A 20,535-nucleotide genomic window follows, 5' to 3' on the forward strand; every position below is an offset into this window, starting at 1 on the left:
ATTTGATCCACTTAGGAGTTCTCTGGGCTTTCCAAAAGCATTCTGGATAGTACAACATCTAAGCATAGCAGATGTGAGTAGGTGAGGGCATTGAGGGGCATATTCTTTGTGCAGACTGAAGAATTCTAGAAAGGCTCCAAGTTCTCTCTCCTGCCCAGGCTGTCAGGGCTTGAAATTTTATCCTGAGGACACTTTTTTTTTCTTTTTTGAACTAAGATTTTCTGGTCTTTGCTGACCTGAAATTCAAATATCCTCTGTTGTGGTCAAGGCCTTTATTAACTCCTGAGGGTTTGATTATTGTGGAAGCATGGAATTATGGAACTAAAAATAAGTTAATGTTCCAAATTCACCTGTCTCATCCCAGTTTAGGCAACTTGTCCAAAATCACAGCTACAGTCATCGACCTACCTCAGTTTGTATACATCCTGGCTGATTATTTTTACTTAGTGATGGTGGATTGTCTTTCTCTGAGAAGTAAGAGCCAAGAGTCAGAAAGTCCTGGCCTGCATGTGGGGACAGAAAGGAAAGAATGGGTGAAGGTGGAAGACAGAAATAAATGAGATTTCACCTCCTTCTTGCCTGGGTTGGTTGCCATTGGCTTGTGAACACGCAGAGGAAGAAGGTAGTTTGGCCTTAAGTCTACGCAGGTTTTGAACCATTTCTTCCCAAACAGGAAGTCTTTACAGTTTTTAACTTGGGATGTTATCCATTTTATTTTATTTTATTTTATTTTATTTTATTTTATTTTTTTTTATGAAATTTATTGACAAATTGGTTTCCATACAACACCCAGTGCTCATCCCAAAAGGTGCCCTCCTCAATACCCATCACCCACCCTCTCCTCCCTCCCACCCCCCATCAACCCTCAGTTTGTTCTCAGTTTTTAAGTCTCTTATGCTTTGGCTCTCTCCCATTCTAACCTCTTTTTTTTTTTTTTCCTTCCCCTCCCCCATGGGTTCCTGTGAAGTTTCTCAGGATCCACATAAGAGTGAAACCAAATGACATATCGGGATGTTATCCATTTTAAAAGGGAGAAGCTAACTCGTTTGGGGCGTCTCAGGCAACAAACTTTCTCTGCGGTAGAGTTGCGACGCTAAGTACAAGACTCGGGTGATGAGATTCAAGTGTTTTCCCGGTATTTCCTTCTCCAGCTGTGTTCTCTGATTAGAGAGTTAGCATTTGGAACTCTTACTCTCTGAATGACTCATATATATTCCAGTGACCAGGAAGCCTGCGGCTGTCTCCCCTTACCCTTTTAAAGTGCCATTTCAGTGCTTAGAAAACATTTCATCCATCAGTGGTATCAATACTTGTCATGCTGTGAAAGTTGACTGTCCTGGCCACTTGCACAAATAGTGAGCATGCAGAGCTGACCCAAATTCTACTCAAGAATGGAATAAGATAAGCTAATCATTATATAAAAAGTGCACTATAATAAAAAGTGGCTCTATAATCAATTCTGAGAGATCTACAAAAGAAAATGCACACCATGTCAGCTCTTTAATATGTCTCGTCAGTATTAGGAAAAACATATTTTCTCTTAATCCTTGCCTATTCTCCCTCAATTCTCTCCTAAAGTAGACTTTCAGTGCTCAGTGTAAAAAATGTAAACAGTAGGTATAAAAGTACAAAAAAGAGTCTCTTTTTTGGGAGCAGCGCTCCCCAAAGAGTTCCCATCCAAAGAAATAATTGCTCAAGCTCTGGTATATTTCTTTACCTGTAGATATTCATACAGGATATGTACACACACATGCATACCCATTTGTACAGTGGGACCATGGCAAACGTTGTATTCTATGACCTGCATTTCCTTATAAGAAGACGCCATGGAAATCTTTCCGTCCCATAAAAAAGAAAACCACGTCATCATTTAAAATGGAAGTTTGCCCCATGATATGTTTAACTAGATACATATTGGTGAACACGTCAATCAGTGTTTCAAATTTTTAAGTGTCTTTTTTTTAAGTTTATTTATTGATTTTGAGAGAGGCAGAGACAGTGCGAGTGGGGGAGGGATAGAGAGAGAGGGAGAGAGCAGGTTCTGTGTCGCCAGCGTAGAGCCTGACATGGGGCTGGAACTCACGAAAGTGCAAAGCCGTGACCTGAGCCAAAACCAAGAGTTGGATGCTTAACCGAGGGGCCATCCAGGCAGGCGCCCCTCTGATTTTTTGTTATTACAAACTATGAGGCACCCATGTGTCCAAGATCCACCGTTGTATCACCCCCAATACATTGCCACCACCTCTCTTGTTTGCCTCCCTTGCCCTTCTTGTCTGTGCCACACAGTAGCTGGCTCCTTCGTATGCTCCTTGTTGTATGCGGTGCTTTAGTATCTAGTTTAATCCATGTTTAACTTTTTCTATGTGGCGTATGAGCCCCCTGGAGAATGGAATTAGGTCTTCCAGTTCTTTACTGCCCCTCCCTTAATGTATAACAAAGACCATTGATATAATAGGAGCTCCTCAAATATTAATACTTCCAAATTGATTTTTATTTCAGTTTGATTTGTGGTCTCTGGGCAATTTTCCCTGTTGGAGGCTTTGGCTGATTTATTTTATTCTATCCAAATGTATCTAATCTTCGATTTCTCCCCCTTTAAATATATGTACCTAGACACAAGCTGGTTAATACAGCTAGATTTTTTTATGAACTAACAATGAAAATACAAAACAGATACAGTACTTACGGTCCACGTTCTAGGACCTGTTCTCACATACGTTAATTTGTATTCACATGTGGGAACTCATTTGTTCCTCACAACAACCAAATAACGGGCGTAGTTAGTAGCTGCGTTTTGCAAGTGGGGACACTGAAACATGGAAAAATTAAATTGCTCAAACCAACAGTGGCAGAATGAGAATTCTAGCCCCGATCCTCTGGCTCCAAGTCTATGCACTTATCTGTACGTAAATTGCTTCTCAACTCTCTGATGACCTTTCTTGGGCTCAGTGAACTCTTCTGGCTCAATGTGTTTGCACAGTTACTATTACAGAGACCTGAGGAGACAGGGCTTAAGAGTAGGAGCTTCAAGCATTGTGGCCAGAGGAGGGAAGTGGCTTCCCCTTAGAGCCCATGGGAGGGGTGCCTGCTCCTTCCGCCTGCATTAGAGATTCCCTCAGCACATTGTACGACCATTTGTCTGAAAGGCAAATGCCACTAATAGTTTAAAAGCAAAAAGAGACTTCAAAACTGTTGTCGTCAGTGAGACTATAGATATAATATCCCATCGCGGTGGCTCCAAATATATATAGCTCTGATTTTATACCACCTTCTGCCCTAAAATCCACAGAAAGCAGTCTATTTACAGGTTTGAGAGCAGGATGCTGAGTCAAACATTTGGAAAGGGTCTTCCTTTTTTTTTTTGTTTACCACCAGTGAACAAGCTTTGGGTGTGCCCCTGGACATGTCTCATCACTTACAACTCAGTTTCTCCTGGAAAGTGAGCTGTTTTATGAGTGATCTCTAGGCCATCCTAAAGAAGACATTTGAGGATGATCAGATATTAAATCCTGTGGAATGAAGGTGTCAGGTAGAAAGTTCTGGAACAGGTAGAGAGAGAAATAAATCAGTTGACTGTGGCAGGGTTCTTTGTTCCCCATCTTGCTCTGCAGTGTCATGGGGCACAAGAAAATAGTTCTGCTCTGCACAAAGGCAATAACCTCACCAAACCCATGCTTCTCCTGAATGCCAAGGATTTGCCTGAGCTGTAGATTTTAGGTGCAAAGAATATCAAGGTGATTTTGACAAGGATGGGAAATTAACTCTTCTATGTATTTGTGGGAGTAGGTAAGGTAATTTCTGGGATGGCTTTTGAGGTCCTTTTCAGCAGCTGGTTCTTATAGAAATCATGTATCTGAAGACGATATTACTGCCTCTTTGATGACAGCTTGCTCCGTGCTTGCAAATAGTGGTTTGCAAGGGACAGTTGGCAAAATCGTGAGGCATTTTCAATTGTCACACCTGGGAATGGGCTGGGGGAACAGTGTGCCACTGGCATCTAGTGTGTGGAAGCCAGAGACGGTGCTAAATGTTGCACGCTAAAATGCACAGGGCAACCTCCTCAGTGAAGAATTGTCCAGCCCCAAATGTCAGTCGTGCTGCCCCGAGAAAGCCCTGACCAGCTAATGCATGGCGAAGGCCTAGGCTGAGAAGAAGGTAATGATATGTGAGTCCTTACTTTGGTTGCCATGCAATCTCATTTCGTGAAGTCAGAAACCTGTGTAATGACAACCGAATGAGCTTAGAGAATATATTGCTACGAAGCTTTTTAAACTAGCAAGATAATTTAGGATTAATGAGCCCTACTACCTTCATAAATATCTCCCCCAAAACTTTCTTTTAAAATATAAATTGCATTATGAACCTCATCTGTTTAGAACACTTTAATCGATTGCTCTCAGGAAAAATTCGTACTCCTTAAGTGCCCCATAAGGCCCTGCACGATCTGGTCCCGGCTCATTCTCCGGCCTCTCTTCAGCCTCTTTGGCTGCTGTTCTCTCGCCACACCAGCCCTTTACTTCCTCAAATGTGAGGCTCATTTCTGCTCCAGGCCTCCTCCTCTAATCTTCCCTTCTTCCCTCTGCTTAGAACATCCCGTCCCAACCAAAGAACATCTCTCTCTACCTACTTGTCCCCAGCTCAAGCGTTGGCATTTCTGTGAATGTTCACTGAAGCTCTCCCTAATCTAAGGTAGGTTCTGTGTATTATTGTAACACTTGACACATTTCTAATCATGTATTTTTGTGTGCTTATGTGTTCATGTTTGGCTCCCTGATGGCTCTCGATCTCTCATGTGGGGCAAAGTTGACGCCGTCCTTTTTTTTTTTTTAACTCACCAGAGAGTATTGATTGCTTAATTTGTTCATACATAGTTACTGGGGTGACAAATATAAGCTATATCCTTTTTTTTAAAAATTTTTTTTGAACATTTATTTATTTTTGAGACAGAGAGAGACAGAGCATGAACAGGGGAGGGGCAGAGAGAGAGGGAGACACAGAATCAGAAGCAGGCTCCAGGCTCTGAGCCATTAGCCCAGAGCCCGACGTGGGGCTCGAACTCATGGACCGCGAGATCGTGACCTGAGCTGAAGTCGGACGCTTAACCGACTGAGCCACCCAGGCACCCCAATTTTTTTTTAATGTGGCAAGGACAGATAACATGAGTTACACCCTCTTAACAAATTGTAATTGTACAGTACAATATTGCTAACTCTAAGCACTCTGTTGTACAGATGATCTCTAGAACTTATTCTGACAATGCTTTGTCACCACATATCTCCAGTGTCTCTACCTTAATGTCTCTACAGACTAGGTTTTCTTTCTTTTTTTTTTTTAATCTTTTTTTAAAGTTTATTAGGTTTTTTGAGAGACAGAGCGTGACTAGGGGAAAGGCAGAGAGAGAGAGGGAGACACGGAATCTGAAGCGGGCTCCAAGCTCTGAACTGACAGCACGGGGCCCAACGCGGGGCTCGGACTCACAGACCGTGAGACCATGACCTGAGTCGGGTGCTTAACCGACTGAGCCACCCAGGCGCCCCAACTAGGTTCTCAATAAATATTTTTTGGAGGAAAGAAACTAGCTTTGAGTCATGGAGGAAGATGATGCCTCTGCCCTCCCCTGCTTTTCTCATTCTCTCAGCTACAACCACAATATACCGTCACTCTAAGGCAAGAACTTTCTCTGTTGGGTACAGGGCTCCACGCTTTCGCTGAAGCAGAGACAGGCAGCTGTCCAAAAGCAGAGAACATTTGTTCAACGCAGCGTGTTGTGACATAGAGTTGATGCCTCTCTGCTGCACGATTCCATCTAGCAAGAGGCGCTGCCTCTCTCTGGAATAACAAGAATGAGAAGGGCAGGACAATTTTTTTCCCCAAAGTTTTAGGTTAGAACAACAGAGCATCTCTGCTTGAAGGATGCATTGCGCTGAAGAAAAGAGTCCTAAATGTTATCCACGCTTCAGCTGGTCTTTTACAGACAGAATCTTGTAAGTTTCACACCCAGGTAAGTTCAGGGTTTGGACCAACAAGGATAAGGAGAGCTCAGGACCTCAGGAAATTGTCTGGTCTATGCACATCACTTTTAAGGCAAGTCGAGCTTTATTGGACTAATCTGGTTAGCATCGTGATATTCTGATTGCTAGCAGCCTGGTCGGCGTTAGTGTTTATCACCAGCACACCATCATTCTGTTCCAAAGAACTGGGACTGACCTGGTACACTTAGTTCTTTTGAATAAAGAGATAAAGATGTGTTTTCCTTTTTTATTTCTCTGCATGTCTGACCTACATTTTACCTTTCTGTTATCATGTAAAAGAACATTGTATTCTACTTATGGTTTATTATAAGGGGAGATTATGTTTCTGTGTGTAGGAATATATGATCCTCAGTTTGTGTTGGGTCAAGGTAGCCTACATATAATGAAGTATATTCACACAGTGAAAATCTTTTTATATATTTTGGTTCAGATACAGCATTTGCTTGTCTAAAATGAATAAACTAAACACAGAGGTCAAAAACTTTTTGAAGCCTTATGATTCCTTCCATTTGAGGTTAGAGATAAGGTTATCCTAATGCTTTGAGCTCCCCAAGCCAAGTAGTTAGAAATCGGCTTTTTAAAGGAAAAAAGATAAATGTTAATTTGCAGTTATTTTCAAATATGAATTCCTGTGAAAATGCTTCCACTTTGTTTTGGTTCAAAACTTCACTATCTGATGGTTTGAATTCAGATCACGTGTTTTACATGTTGATTATTACCTAGTGAATAACACAACAATGTCTGACTCGAAAATGATATTTCCTTTACTGATGACAAGAACATTTTCTTGGCTCTGCTACCCATGGAAATAAATACAGGCTATAATCTCGATGGTCATACTAATTATTTGTCATCAGCGTCACCGCCATCAACGCTTTAAACACTATTTTACTGTCATCACCTATTGCCATCATTGTCATGGGGTTTTCCTTTCTTCCATTGAATCCTCCTCTTCCAATTCACAAAGGCCTGGCCAACAAAATTTGGCAAAGAACTACTTTAAAATCCACTTTAAGAAACAGTTAATAATAGAAAACTTTATCTTCTTAACTGATGTATTCTGCTGAAAGTTTTCAAAAAGCATCTTCCCTTAACCAGGCTAAGTAAGCATAAATGCTCTGCATTAATTTTGTGTTGCTGCATAACAGGTACCACAGACGTTGTGCCTTAAACCCACACAAATGTCTTTCTCGCCATTTCTGTGAGTTAGGAGCCCAGGCCTGGTTTAACTTCATCCTCTGTCTGGAGTCTCCCAAAGCAGCGGCCTCTGTGCTGACGGGGCTGCGATATCCTACGAGGCTCAGGGTCGCCCTCCAAGCTTATTCAGGCTGGTGGCAGAATTCTGTTTCTTGCAACTGTAGACGGAGGCCTTTTTTCCTTGTGGCTGCTGGCTGGGGGTTACTTTCAGCTCTTAGAGGTTACCGGCCCTTCTTTGCCCCATGGCCCTCCCTGTAACATGAAAGTATGACTCTTCCATCTCTCTCATGCTCAAATTTGTTTCTACAAGGGACATGTGGGTGGCTCAGTCGATTAAGCATCCGACTTCGCCTCAGGTCATGATCTCACGGTTCACAAGTTCGAGCCCCGCGTCGGGCTCTGTGCTGACAGCTCAGAACCTGGAGCCTGTTTCAGATTCTGTGTCTCCTTCTCTCTCTGCCCCTTTCCTCCTCTCTCTCTCTCAAAAATAAACATTGAAAAAAAATCTGTTTCTACAAGAAGAACATGGTCCCTTGTAAGGACTCACTTGAGGAGGTCAGGCCCATCTAGGATAATCTATCTTTCGACAAACTCAAAGTTAACTGAATACTAACTTAGCCCCGAGAGTGAAATCCCATTACAATCTCACATCTTGCCTTCTCTCAGGGTGAAGGATTATACAGGGTTTGTGTGTATCAGAGGTCATGTTTTTTTTTTTTAAGTTTATCCATTTATTTTGAGAAAGAGAGAGCTAGCAGGGGAGGGGCAGAGAGAGAGGGAGAGAGAATTCCAAACAAGCTCTGCACTGTCAGTGCAGAGCCCGATGCAGGATTCCATCTCACAAACCTGACTTCATGACCTGAGCAAAAGTCAAGCGTTGGATGCTCAACGCTTAAGCCACCCAGGCACCCGAGGAAAACCATCTTTAATTTCATCTACCACATTCTCTAACCCGCTTAGTAGTTTCTTTAGCTCTTTCCTATAGACCTGTGCTATCTAATACAATAGCGAGGAGCAACCTTGATCCTTTGATTGGAATGAACTAACTTGAAATGAATTAAAATCACACAAAATTGAGAATTCAGTTTCTTAGTCCCACTCGTCACCTTTTACACCCTCAGTAGTCATATGCCATCATCGCAGAAAGTTCTGTTTGGTGTTAAGGTGTTACGGTTCGTCTAGGTTATCGCTTCTATACGACATAGCTGATAAGACTTTCATTGTCTTCATGCAGAACATTGACTAAGACTGGAAATTGTTAGACTTTGTGTAGGCAGGCAAGAGGAGATATATTTTAAAAGAGTATATGAATATGTGTTAAGTCATATCACAGAGGTGGTATGTTTTGCTCTAGTCCTAGTCTGAACCTCGGGGACAATTTCTTGCTATTGTCTTTTTGTTGTGGCTAATTGCAACAATGGAACAGTTCCATCCCCACAGACCATCCTGTTGGAGAGTGCTTCGCAGCAGCCCATAAAAAAGATACACTTCAGCCTTATGCACAGCTCCTACAGTGTTGTCCAGTGGTACGTTCTCTGATGATGGACATGTTTTATATCTATGCCATCCAATAGAGTAGTCAGTAGCCATAGCAGTCAGTGGTTATTGAACACTTGAAGAGAGACTAGAGAGGAACTCAAATCTAAATGTTATTTGATTTTAATTATAAATTCATAAACTAATTTAACATTTTGAATAGATACATGTGGCTACTGGTTACCAGAGGGGGCAGCCTAGGTCTGGAATAGGACGCATTTACAATGACCCGCATCCCTCAGAGGATTGGGATACTATTTTGCCATTTTCTGGAACACAAAATCTGGGAGCTCTTACGAGTGCAGTGGGAAGATGGCTGGGCAGGTGAGGAAGAAACAATGCAATGCTCTTAGCTTTTCATTATATTGTAGACAATTTTGAAAGTCTAAGAAAAGAGGTTGAAAAGTAAAATCTCCTGGTTTTAAATCTCACTTTAGATTCAAGTTAGCTTTTCATCTGTAGCAATTTGTCTGCCTCGAGAACTTTACAGCTTTATTCAGCTGGAAGAAATTTTCTCACAATGTTTCTCCTTGCATTCACTTGCCTCTTGCTTTGTTACATTTAATTATATCTCCCCTTAAGGCAGATGGGAGGGAAAACATCAAGTAAACATGTTCCACTTCAGAACTTGTTCTTCCCCCAAAAGGTATAATTTGTAACTTAATAAACATAACCACACTGTGATTTAATTAACAAGTCACAGCAACAAACAAAATAGTAAATCTGTGATGTATTTTGGCATGATGAGAATGGCAGATCTCTTTTAGATGAGAATTTAAAGTGAGGTAAAGTCAAATTTAGCTCAGTGTATCATCCCTTGATGTGCTGATGGCCCGTCACAAAGACACACACTGCCTGTCTCCGTGAAATGTACACCTATTTTTAGGGATGACAATTTCCAGCATGCCAATGTATTTAGGTATCATTTCCACATGCTCAACTTCTCAGGAACTGGACCAAATGTTGAAACCGCATGATACTCCTAAGGATACCTATCTCTGCATTAACGACCACATGTAAAGCCCAAGTCAAAAATACAGTTAGGCAGGCAGATTTTATGGTTAAATTATACCATAGCTAAAGTTGGGCATTTCTACCACGTATAGTTTGAGAAGAGAAAATCCCTAAAGTCCTTCTGTTTGTATAGGAATAAGAGGAGATTGGCTACTCCACTTTTTTTTTTTTTTTTTTAATGGATCAGGATGTCACAGTTTCAAATGAAGTGTCACGGCTGTGAATTTCTTTTTTTTTTTTAATTTTTTTTCAATGTTTATTTATTTTTGGGACAGAGACAGAGCATGAACGGGGGAGGGGCAGAGAAAGAGGGAGACACAGAATCTGAAACAGGCTCCAGGCTCTGAGCCATCAGCCCAGAGCCCGACGCAGGGCTCGAACTCACGGACCGTGAGATCGTGACCTGGCTGAAGTCAGACGCTTAACCGACTGCACCACCCAGGCGCCCCACGGCTGTGAATTTCTAAGACAAGGAGCCATCACAGACCTTGGCCTCCGTATGCACCAGAGAAGTTAGAGAAGGCCACTCCGGGCACTGGCTTTGGTACAGTTACAAGTTCCAGCTCCAGTTACCAAGTAGAGCTACAAGGAATAAACTTAGGGAACAGAACTCTGACAATGTCTTTTTTTTTTTTCCTATTATTTTAGAAAATTTCTGTACCTCCCCTTGTACCCAAGAGCCCAGGAATATTTCCACTCACTCTATTCTCTATGTCTTGGTGTCTCATTATTATTGTTATTTCCTTGAGCTACAGAATGATAAATAAGATTGGCTGTCAAGAGTTGGATGCTCAACTGATTAAGATTACATAACTAAGTAATGCGCAGCAGGATAATGACACTTTGAAATATCACCTAAATCGTCTTCTTTCTTAGGTAATTCATTTCATATTCACTTCCTTGCAACCTTCCACCACTCACTTTAGGCTGTGAAGTTGAGACTTACTGCCACGGAAAAGAAGAAGCAGAGGATAGATACAGGTGAAAACTAACTCTTTGACGAAGTCAACGGAGGGATTTTATTTAAACGCCCAGCAGACCCAACGATCTGAAAACAAGATGCATTCGATTTGTAATAAAGCAGAAACTTGAGAGAAAAGCAGTTTTGTAGTTGACTCACCTTGGTAGATTCAGAGCTGTGTTGGAACCACGCAGGGGGAGGCGACAGGATATGACATCATAATGTCATGAAAGGTTGTTTTTTGTTTTTGTTTGTTCGTTTTTTTTTTTTTTTTCATTTTAGCTACGAAGGAAGGAAGATATTAAAATATATCCTATTCAGAGGTGAGGAACTTATGGAGAATTGGGACAGGAAAACAACAAACTGGGCGTTAGCATAGCCTATGCTCCACCCACCTCTGCTTTGTGGGTCAGAGCTCCTATAGGTGAAGAGAACAGAGACTGATAGTTTGAGGAATGTGAAAGAGGGTCCTGCACAAACGTAGGGCTGTAGTTGATTTGTTCATTCATTCAACTGTGGTTTGCATGTGTTAGACACTACACGCTTGTAACTGGAGTGGGCCCAAGAGAGCATGAGGGCAAAGAATTAAACACAGTGAATCTAAAGAACTTTTGAGGAATGTTCTTACAGGGGATGGACAATATGGGCCAGTATTGGAGGGAAGTAGAGTCAGGAGACAGTATTCTTTTAAATACTTGAAAAATTTGTTTTTAAGATGAAATGGAAAATAGCATGTTGTAATCAGATAAGAATGACTGGGGGAGGGGGAACTTGTCAGTGCAGGAGAAAGGGACCAAGTCACTGCAACAATGTGCTTGAATAAGTCACAGAGGATAAGAATGAGAGTTTGGTTTTGCTGGAAATAATAACAGGGACACCAGAAGTGCGGGTAAATTTAATAGTAGGATCAGAAATGCAAGCAAGCAGAATGTAACATGATGTGAAGGTTGTAATGATATAGATACAATGCATTAAAAATTTAGGAAGTTCAGTTCAGGATGGAAGAGATTCCAGCTATGAAAGATACAGATGACTTATTATAACCCTCCTGACTTTAAAGGCAGTAGAAAAGTCCAGTGGCTTGCATCTGGGTATGATCGCCTCCCTCATCACCCAGGGAGATGTGGTGACATATGGAGATGGTTTTTGTCACAGCTGGAAGAGGGGTTGCTACGGGCATCTCGTGGGTAGAGGTGAGGGAGGCTGCTAAAAAGTACGCGGGGAATTCTTCCATCTGAAAGCATGTGACCTTTGGCTTAACTAGGTGGCCCAGTCAACCACCCACAAAGTAGCTGGCGTTGAAGTGACTCATTCCGGTTCTAACTAGCCACCTTAATCTAACTAAACAAGTTCGATGGGAAACAAATGTCCACGGGTATCCCAGGTCAACTGAGAACATGAAAATGGGGTTTACTGGCCAATTAGTCATGGGGGAAAATACACTTCTTATAACTTTATCTTTTGAAGTCACGTTTTGATGCTTAGCATGGATCTTCTCAACTCAAATGAGAACACTGAAGATGCAGTTTCATAAACTTTATAATCTTATGGCCATGTAAAAATATTATTATTTAATAATGAACAAACTAAGCCTCAGAAAAAAATAAGGATTTGAAAATTTGCCTATTCCTGACACAAAGGTCACATGATCTGGTACATGTTTCGATAGGATTGGAAGTGGATTTTGTATAACCATCAGCAGAGTGGAGGGAGTGGGAACGACAAAGAGGTTTGAAATACCAGAACGTTTTAATTAAAACATTTTTAATGTTGATTTATTTTTGAGAGGCAGGGATATGGCACGAGTGAGGGAGGGGCAGAGAAAGAGAGAGACACAGAATCCGAAGCAGGCTCCAGGCTCTGAGCTGTCAGCTCAGAGCCCGACTGCGGGGCTTGAACTTATAAGCTGTGAGACCATGATCTGGGCTGAAGTCGGTCGCTCAGCCGACTGAGCCACCCAGGTGCCCCTGAAAGACTGGAACATTTTAATATTCACTAACTTGAAGACAGATGTGAAACATCATCTAGTGCTTAGGCAAGATCTGATGGAATGTTTTCTAAAAGTAATCTAAGTACTAGGCCCTATGTGAATGCTCCTATCTTGTTTGACAACCTGTCTTATTTTCCAAATTCACCGAATTATAGCACCTGCAAGAAAGAATACACAAGACCAATCGACTCTTACAACCTAATATTAACATTACCGAGTTACACATAGGAACATAGATAAACAGCATGAAAAAAAATCAACTGGCTTGAAAAAAATATCATAAGTATGTAGATTGTAATCTACCTCAAAATCTTTCAAAAGAAGGCAAGGCATAAACTCTACATAAACATAAAAAAAGCTAGTGGTGTATATATATATATATATATATATATGCCTTAATATTGAACAATGAATTGGGCTTCTCTTACGTTCGTTCCTTTACTTTCGAATGCTTTTAAAAGAGTTTTCTTTGTTATGTCACCTTGGGCTATAAACTGATCTATAATGCATCTGTCTGTATTTGACTGCCCACCATACACAGAACACTGACTTGACTCTGGGGATTCAGTGATAAGTGAGATGTTCTGGTTGCTCTCAGGCGCTTGCAGTCCAGCAGGCTAGAGAGAGAGAGAAATATGCAGGCAACAGCAACACAGTGTGATAAGTTCTATGGCAAAGGTAACCATGACTATGCAACGTAAGGTCAAAGCGGGAGTACTTGACAGGACTTGGGAGATTTCTGGGGACGAGGTAGTGGCATTCTAAGCTGCCCTCTGAAGGATGAGCAGTAGTGTGTGAGAGAGGGCAGAACATTTCTGGGAGAGGGAACAACCTATTCAGATGTGCAAAGATGAGATACAGCGTAGGGCAGAAACCACCGGCAGAAATGTCAGTGGTTCAATATGACATTGGTCTAGAAAATAGGAGAGGCCAATGGGATTGTGCTGGGGTCTGAATGTTTGCTTCCCCCCGAAGTCCGGATATTGAAATCCTAACCCCCAAAGGTGATGACATCAGGAGGCGGAGCCTTAGGAGGTGATTAGGTGATGAAGGTGGAACCCTCATGAATGAGATTCGTGATTTTATCAAAGAGATTTTATAAAATTGTAAGTCCCCTCCACTATGGAGGACACAGTGAGAAGGTGCCAGCTATGAACCAGGATGAGGACTCTCACCCTGCCGTGCTGGCTCCCTGATCCTGGACCGTTAACCCCCAGAACTGTGAGAAATAAATTTCTGTCATTTATAAGCTACCCAGACTGTCATATTTTTGTTATAGCAGCCCAAACAGATGAACAGACTGCTGAAAATAGGTAATCAGGGGCCGGATCACCAAGGGCACTTTATCCTGAGAACACTGGATAATCACTAGGACTCATTAGTCAGTGAAACAACATGCTCGAGTTTCTAAAATGCAGAATCTATGGTTACAATGTGGAGAACGTATCAGAGAAGGATGAACTGGGAGACGATGAGCCCAGTTAAATGGCAGTTTTGCAAACCATCTAATTACCTGGACAAAGGTAATTAGATCTTGATAAGAAGAGTGGGGGGTAAAGTGGACACAATTTTGTGATTGTTTAGATATAAGAGGCAAGGGAAATAAAGGCAGTTGGGAGCGATCCCCATCTCTTTGGTTTAGGAAATTGAGCAAATGGTGATACCATTGACATGGGGAGGCCATCCAGGGGTTTGTAGGGAAGATAAGGTTTTTTTTTTTAATGTAATTTATTGTCAAATTGGCTAACATACAGTGTGTACAGTGTGCTCTTGGTTTTGGGGGTAGATTCCCATGGTTTATCGCTTACATACAACACCCAGTGCTCATCCCAACAAGTGCCCTCCTCAATGCCCATCACCCATTTCCCCCTCTCCCCCATCTCCTTCCCCATCAACCCTCAGTTTGTTCTCTGTATTTAAGAGTCTCTTATGGTTTGCCTCCCTCCCTCTCTGCAACTATTTTTCCCCCTTCCCTTCCCCCATGGTCTTCTGTTCAGTTTGTCAAGTTCCACGTATGAGTGAGAGCATATATCTGTCTTTCTCTGACTGACTTATTCCACTTAGCATAATACCTTCCAGTTCCATCCACAGTGCTCCAAATGGCAGGAGTTCATTCTTTCTCGTTGCCAAGTAGTATTCCATTATATATATAAACCACATCTTTATCCCTTCTTCAGTTGACGGACATTTAGGCTCTTTCCATAATTTGGCTATTGTTGAAAGCGCTGCTATAAACATTGAGGTACATGTGCCCCTGTGAGCCAAAACCCCTGCATCCTTTGGATGAATTCCCAGTAGTGCTATTGCTGGGTCATAGGGTTTTTAATTTTAATTTTGAACTTTTTTGAGGAAGCTCCACACTGTTTTCCACAGAGGCTGCACCAGTTTGCATTCCCACCAACAAGCGCAAGAGGCTTCCCATTTTTCCACATCCTCACCAGCATCTGTTGGTTCCCGAGTTGCTAATTTTAGCCACTTTGACCAGTGTGAAGTGGTCTCTCAGTGCTGTTTTGATTTCTATTTTGCAGAGAAGATAAGGTCTATCTGCTATTGCACTCAAAGGCACCCACTGACTACAGTGAGCATAGAGGTGCACGTTGATGTTTTCTCCCCTGCAGCTGCCCTACTTCCCATTCACAGGGTTCTAAATGCTACTGTTGGTAGTGTATATTTCCGAAGACGTAGGGTTTGCAAACAAATCCCTCTGGCAACATTTCAGAGGTATCAATTCAACAATTCCATTCTGACTGGTTTCTCGAGTCAACTGGCTCACTAATAAATGCATCCTAATTATTTGCAGAAATGGCCACTAAAGAATGGGCATGTAACAATATCTAGCACTCAAGTTTGGAAAAAAATAGAATATTCTGAAACTAGTCTAAGGTGCTATCAAGAAATGATATAACTGAGAAATGTATAGAATTGTTGAATTGAATCATTCATTGTATTGTACACCTGAAACTAATAAAATGCTTTATGTTAATTATATTTTAAGAAAAATAAAAAGGAAATGATGTAACAAGAAGAAACAGTATGCATTTAAATTATATCTTACGCAATTCAGTAATAGTACTATTAGACAGAGTCGTGGGTGAGAATATTCACTGGTAAATATATACTGAACTCAAAACATTGTATTTGATTGCAGAGAATGAAGAACAAATTATGGGGATTAAGCAAATTTTATTCTCAGACAGATTTCGAAATTCTTTTTCTTGGTATGGTTAAAAATAAAGTATTAATAAATTGTTCCTTAGTAAATTGTTTGTTGCTAGTTTAGGGTATTTGGTAGAAATGAGTTATGTGTGACATGCCTTATCCTTAACAGTTTATTGTTTATGTTAAAGATGACAAAAATTATATTTCGTTTCTTTATGGAATCCAAGATCTTAACAGAATTTGTGACAAGGAACATCTTATCCTAAAATGTTAATACTTTTTCTTTTTTCTTTTTGAAAGAGGAAGAAGGAATGCACAGAAGCTGTTTTCTGGTCTTAGGTGTAAATTTTGATTTTTCGTAGGTTCTATCTTGTTGTCCTGGCAAACCAAATTACAATTGTTGTATCTAATAGAGTGAATCACAAAATCATATTGAAGGTGATTTTAATGTTTCATCGTGGCCCTGTTATAATGAAAATTTCAGAAATATTGTTCTTTAAGCATGCTGACATTTTTCAAACATTCTCTTTTTTAAATGTTATAGCTCAGAGAGGGGAATGGGCCACTTTTAGAATAACATGCTATATGCATACGTCTGCCTTTTTAATTTCAATTGGAAGAAAGTGCAAAGATCTTCAAACACAGCAGAAATTGTGAATTAATGGGACCTGCAATTAAATCTTTTTGTGGCATAAACTGTGCCTACGCCTTAACAAAACAAGATGTCAGCATTGTGAAGGTCAAAGTTGCATAGCGTCAAATAGATCAAATACTGAATTGTTTATAAACATGTTAGAAAAGCGCACCGCTGTAAAAATATTCTTATAATCTGCAGAACTTGACACTGACAATAACATTTGCTATTTAATTAAATGTTGAGAAGGCATTTATAGATAGACACCAATATACAGCGGTTTTCTTAGATTGTGTCTAGAACAACCTTTATTCTCCTTTGCAATAATTCTGTACCACCCGAAATACTTGACAAAGGAAGATATTTGTCAGTATCTACATTTCTTAGAATTTCATCTTGGCTTTGAGCTTTGTGATCCAAGTGAGGTTTTTTTTTTTTTTTTTTTTTTTTTTTAATAAGTGAGACTTATTTTTCACAGATTTTATGATTATTCTTTCTGGTGAATGTTTTCTACCCTTTTATCACCCCAAATATGATTCAGGTTATAGGTAAAAGCTTTTCCTCTGGAAAGAATAGGATATCAGACATGGACACACACACACACACACACACACACAAATGAACAAGGTAGCACATGAGGCTCCTCTGCCAAAAATATCCCAGTATCTTCCCATGCTTTGTGGATAAATATTTAAATTCATTGGCTTTCCTTCCCATCAGCCAGCTTTTCCAGTTCTGTTAAAGTGTTAACATTGCTGAAATGGCTTACTATGTATCTCTTAGGGACATATTGTATTGCCTCTGCTTTATGTTTGTTTTGTCTATTTATGTTGTTTTATCCGAAAGAAATGCCTTCCCTTCTCTGTGTGTGTTTGTGAGTTCCAGTGAAAAGATATTTACGTCAAGATAGTTGTCTCTACTGCTTTCCATTTGGGACTCGTTGCTTTTTTTCTGCCACAGAATTAAAAGACATATGCAGAAGAGATACTCGAGAGAAACCACTGCTCGTTTTTATAAAACTGTGTCTCCAAGCTTCTGCGAAGAAACCAGAGTCCTGGTCAACTGAATCAGACCACAGGATGCTTCTTGCTTTTCTGGTCTTGGTCTTTGCCCTTGATTCCCTTAACTCACAATAACTTGGTGCTCTAGATCTTAGAATTCCAAAGAAAATACACACATTCATCTATCCTCTATCTGAAATGTCACCCTACGCATCTTGGTTCAACAATAACTAATAATGAAATTTAGTATCCTTTTAGTGTCAGTCATGAGGCAAAAAAGCAGACAATGGAGCTTGTCTTTAAGCAGTTGTCAAATTCTGAAGAGCATTTAGAGTTTGGGGATGCTAAAGACTGAAAGGGGTTGCTGAAGGAAAGAGAAGCTTCCACTCTTTTCTTCTTTAAAATTTTTAACATTTATTTATTATCGAGAGACAGAGAGAGACAGAGCATGAGCAGGGGAGGGGCAGAGAGAGGAGGAGACACAGAATCTGAAGCAGGCTCCAGGGTCTGAGCGGTCAGCACAGAGCCTGATGCAGGGCTCGAACTCACAAACCGGGAGATCATGACCTGAGCCAAAGTCGGATGCTTAACGGACTGAGCCACCCAGGCACCAGGAGAAGCTTCCACTCTTGTGTTCAGAACTGCTCTTCTTTCATGGGTGTTGTGATTTTTTCCCATAGAATATTTCATCTAAACAGATTACAATGGGCTAAAGAAAAAATAATTTGTTCTAGAGGTTGAAGTGAATCACTAACTCACTCTGTTTCTTCAAACTCAACTTTCTCTATGTAAAGCAGGAAGCACAGCTTTCCATGAAATTTGTCCTGACCTCTCCACCATGATATCACTTCTTGGAACTCCTACAGCAGTTATTGCCTGGGCTCTGGAGTCTGACAGTCTAAACTCTGTGCCTTGTTTTTTCCCATGATTATCCTGTAGTATGAGGCTAATAATAGCATCTACCTTAAGGATCCGTGGTGAGGATTGAATGAATTAAGTTACCAGTACTTAGTATGCAAATTACACTGATACCCATTACTATCATTATTGGCTATTTAATTCTATTCTGCCTTATGATATATATATATATATATATATATATATATATATATGTTGTGTATCATAAAAGATATCAAAAGCGATCTAAAATTGCTTTTTCATTTTACTATGAAATATTATATACATTCAAATAATTGACATATATGATATATGTATTATAGAATATATATAAGTAAGTATACACTTAGGCAATAGAACTTCCCCACCGTCACTATGTCCTTTTACCGGGTGCATACCTCCTACAGTCTGCCGGAAGTTTTATAACATATGTATCTCTAAAAATTATAGTTTTTTTAGCTTAGTATTTTTTTCTAACATTTGTACATGGTGTCATTTATTTTTCAAAAGCAAGCGGTTTTTATTCCTCGACATTTTCTTTGTAAAAGTCATATAACATGTAGCATGTACAGCCGTTAATTCATTTTTGCTACTGAAGAATGCTGCATTTGATAAATATTCTACAGTTTGTTTTTCTGATTTTCAACCGAGGCACACTTTGGTTTTCTTCAGTTCTTCGTTAAATTAGCACTACTGCTATGAACATTCTCATACATGGCTCCTGGTATTAAATGGTACTTTAAATATTTTACTATTTAATTTTCCTCTGCCCTCCTTCCCATCCCACCTAGGTTGAAAATGTCTCTTAAAGTCTTATCTTCGTAGCATTTACCACAGCTTCTTGACCACAATACGGGTACTCCACATATGATAGTTCATTTTATGTGTCAGCTTGACTGGGCTGAGGGATGCCCAGAGAGCTGGTACAATATTATTTCTGGATGTGTCTGTGAGGGTGTCTTGAGAAGAACTTAGCTCTTGAATCAGTAGACTGACTAAAGAAGATCTGCCCTCACTAGTGTGGGAGGGCACTATCCAATCTGTTGAGGGCCTGAATAGAGCACAAAGGCAGAGAAAGGGTAATGTCTCTCTCCTTTTAGGCTGAGATGTCTATTTTCCCCTGTACTTGGACATTGAAGCTCCTGGTTCTCTGGCTACTGGATGACAGGCCTCTACCAGCAGCCCCTCCCTCCAGGTTCTCAGCGCTGTGAGCTCAATTGAATGACACCTCTAGCTTTCCTTGTTCCCTAACTTGCAGGTAACAGATCATGGGACTGTTTGGCCTCCATAACCGTTTGAGCCTGTTCCCATAATAAATCTCTCACATATAACCTATGCATTCTGTTTCTCTGGAGAATCCTCAGACACCACAAAAAATGTGTATATTTGATGTAATCAAGATAGATGTATGCATTGACCAATATATCAATGAATTCAATTGGCCTTTTTCCTTTTTCGGTCTCTTAGCCTTCTTCTCTTTCATATGTTGTCTCCTCATTTGGCTCTTTATTCTGTGCATGGGAGCCCTTTAGAATATCAATGGTATGTGTACTCATCTATAAAGTCATGTTCACAGTTAATGTACTCTTCAATATTACACACCCTCATACAGCAGAAAAGCTACCTAACCTGTCCAAATTCATTTCTTCCACTCTAAAATGAGTGTAAAAAATATCTACTTCATAAGTGTGTTCTAGGGATTGCACATAGCACATTTAGAACGGCTAGTAGAGCAAAAGCTCAAAATATGCATTATTATTGTTATTATTATTATTCCCTAACTGATTTATGTGGTTAACTCTAATCTCTGTAGCCAGATGGTGTGTCCCTAGAGCACGAAGAACATTCTTATAATTACGCCCATCCACAGTGCTTGACATAATTCATGCGTGTTGAATTGAACAGAATAGTCAGAGGTTATTAAGTAACCATTGATTGGCTGAATCCCTGTTGAGCAACTCTTCTTCCTCCTTTCTCTCACTTAACTCTTGAGGGTAATTTATGGTCCTGTAAGATTGCCAGCTAGGACTGGAATAGAGAGGGGAGCCACAGGCTGTAACAAAATGAAGGAGAAATAATAAGAAGAAATTGTTCCTGGCAAACTTGGGTTTGCT

The sequence above is a fragment of the Prionailurus viverrinus genome, chromosome B2 (genome assembly GCF_022837055.1).
Source record: "Prionailurus viverrinus isolate Anna chromosome B2, UM_Priviv_1.0, whole genome shotgun sequence".
NCBI classification, from domain to species: Eukaryota; Metazoa; Chordata; class Mammalia; order Carnivora; family Felidae; genus Prionailurus; species Prionailurus viverrinus.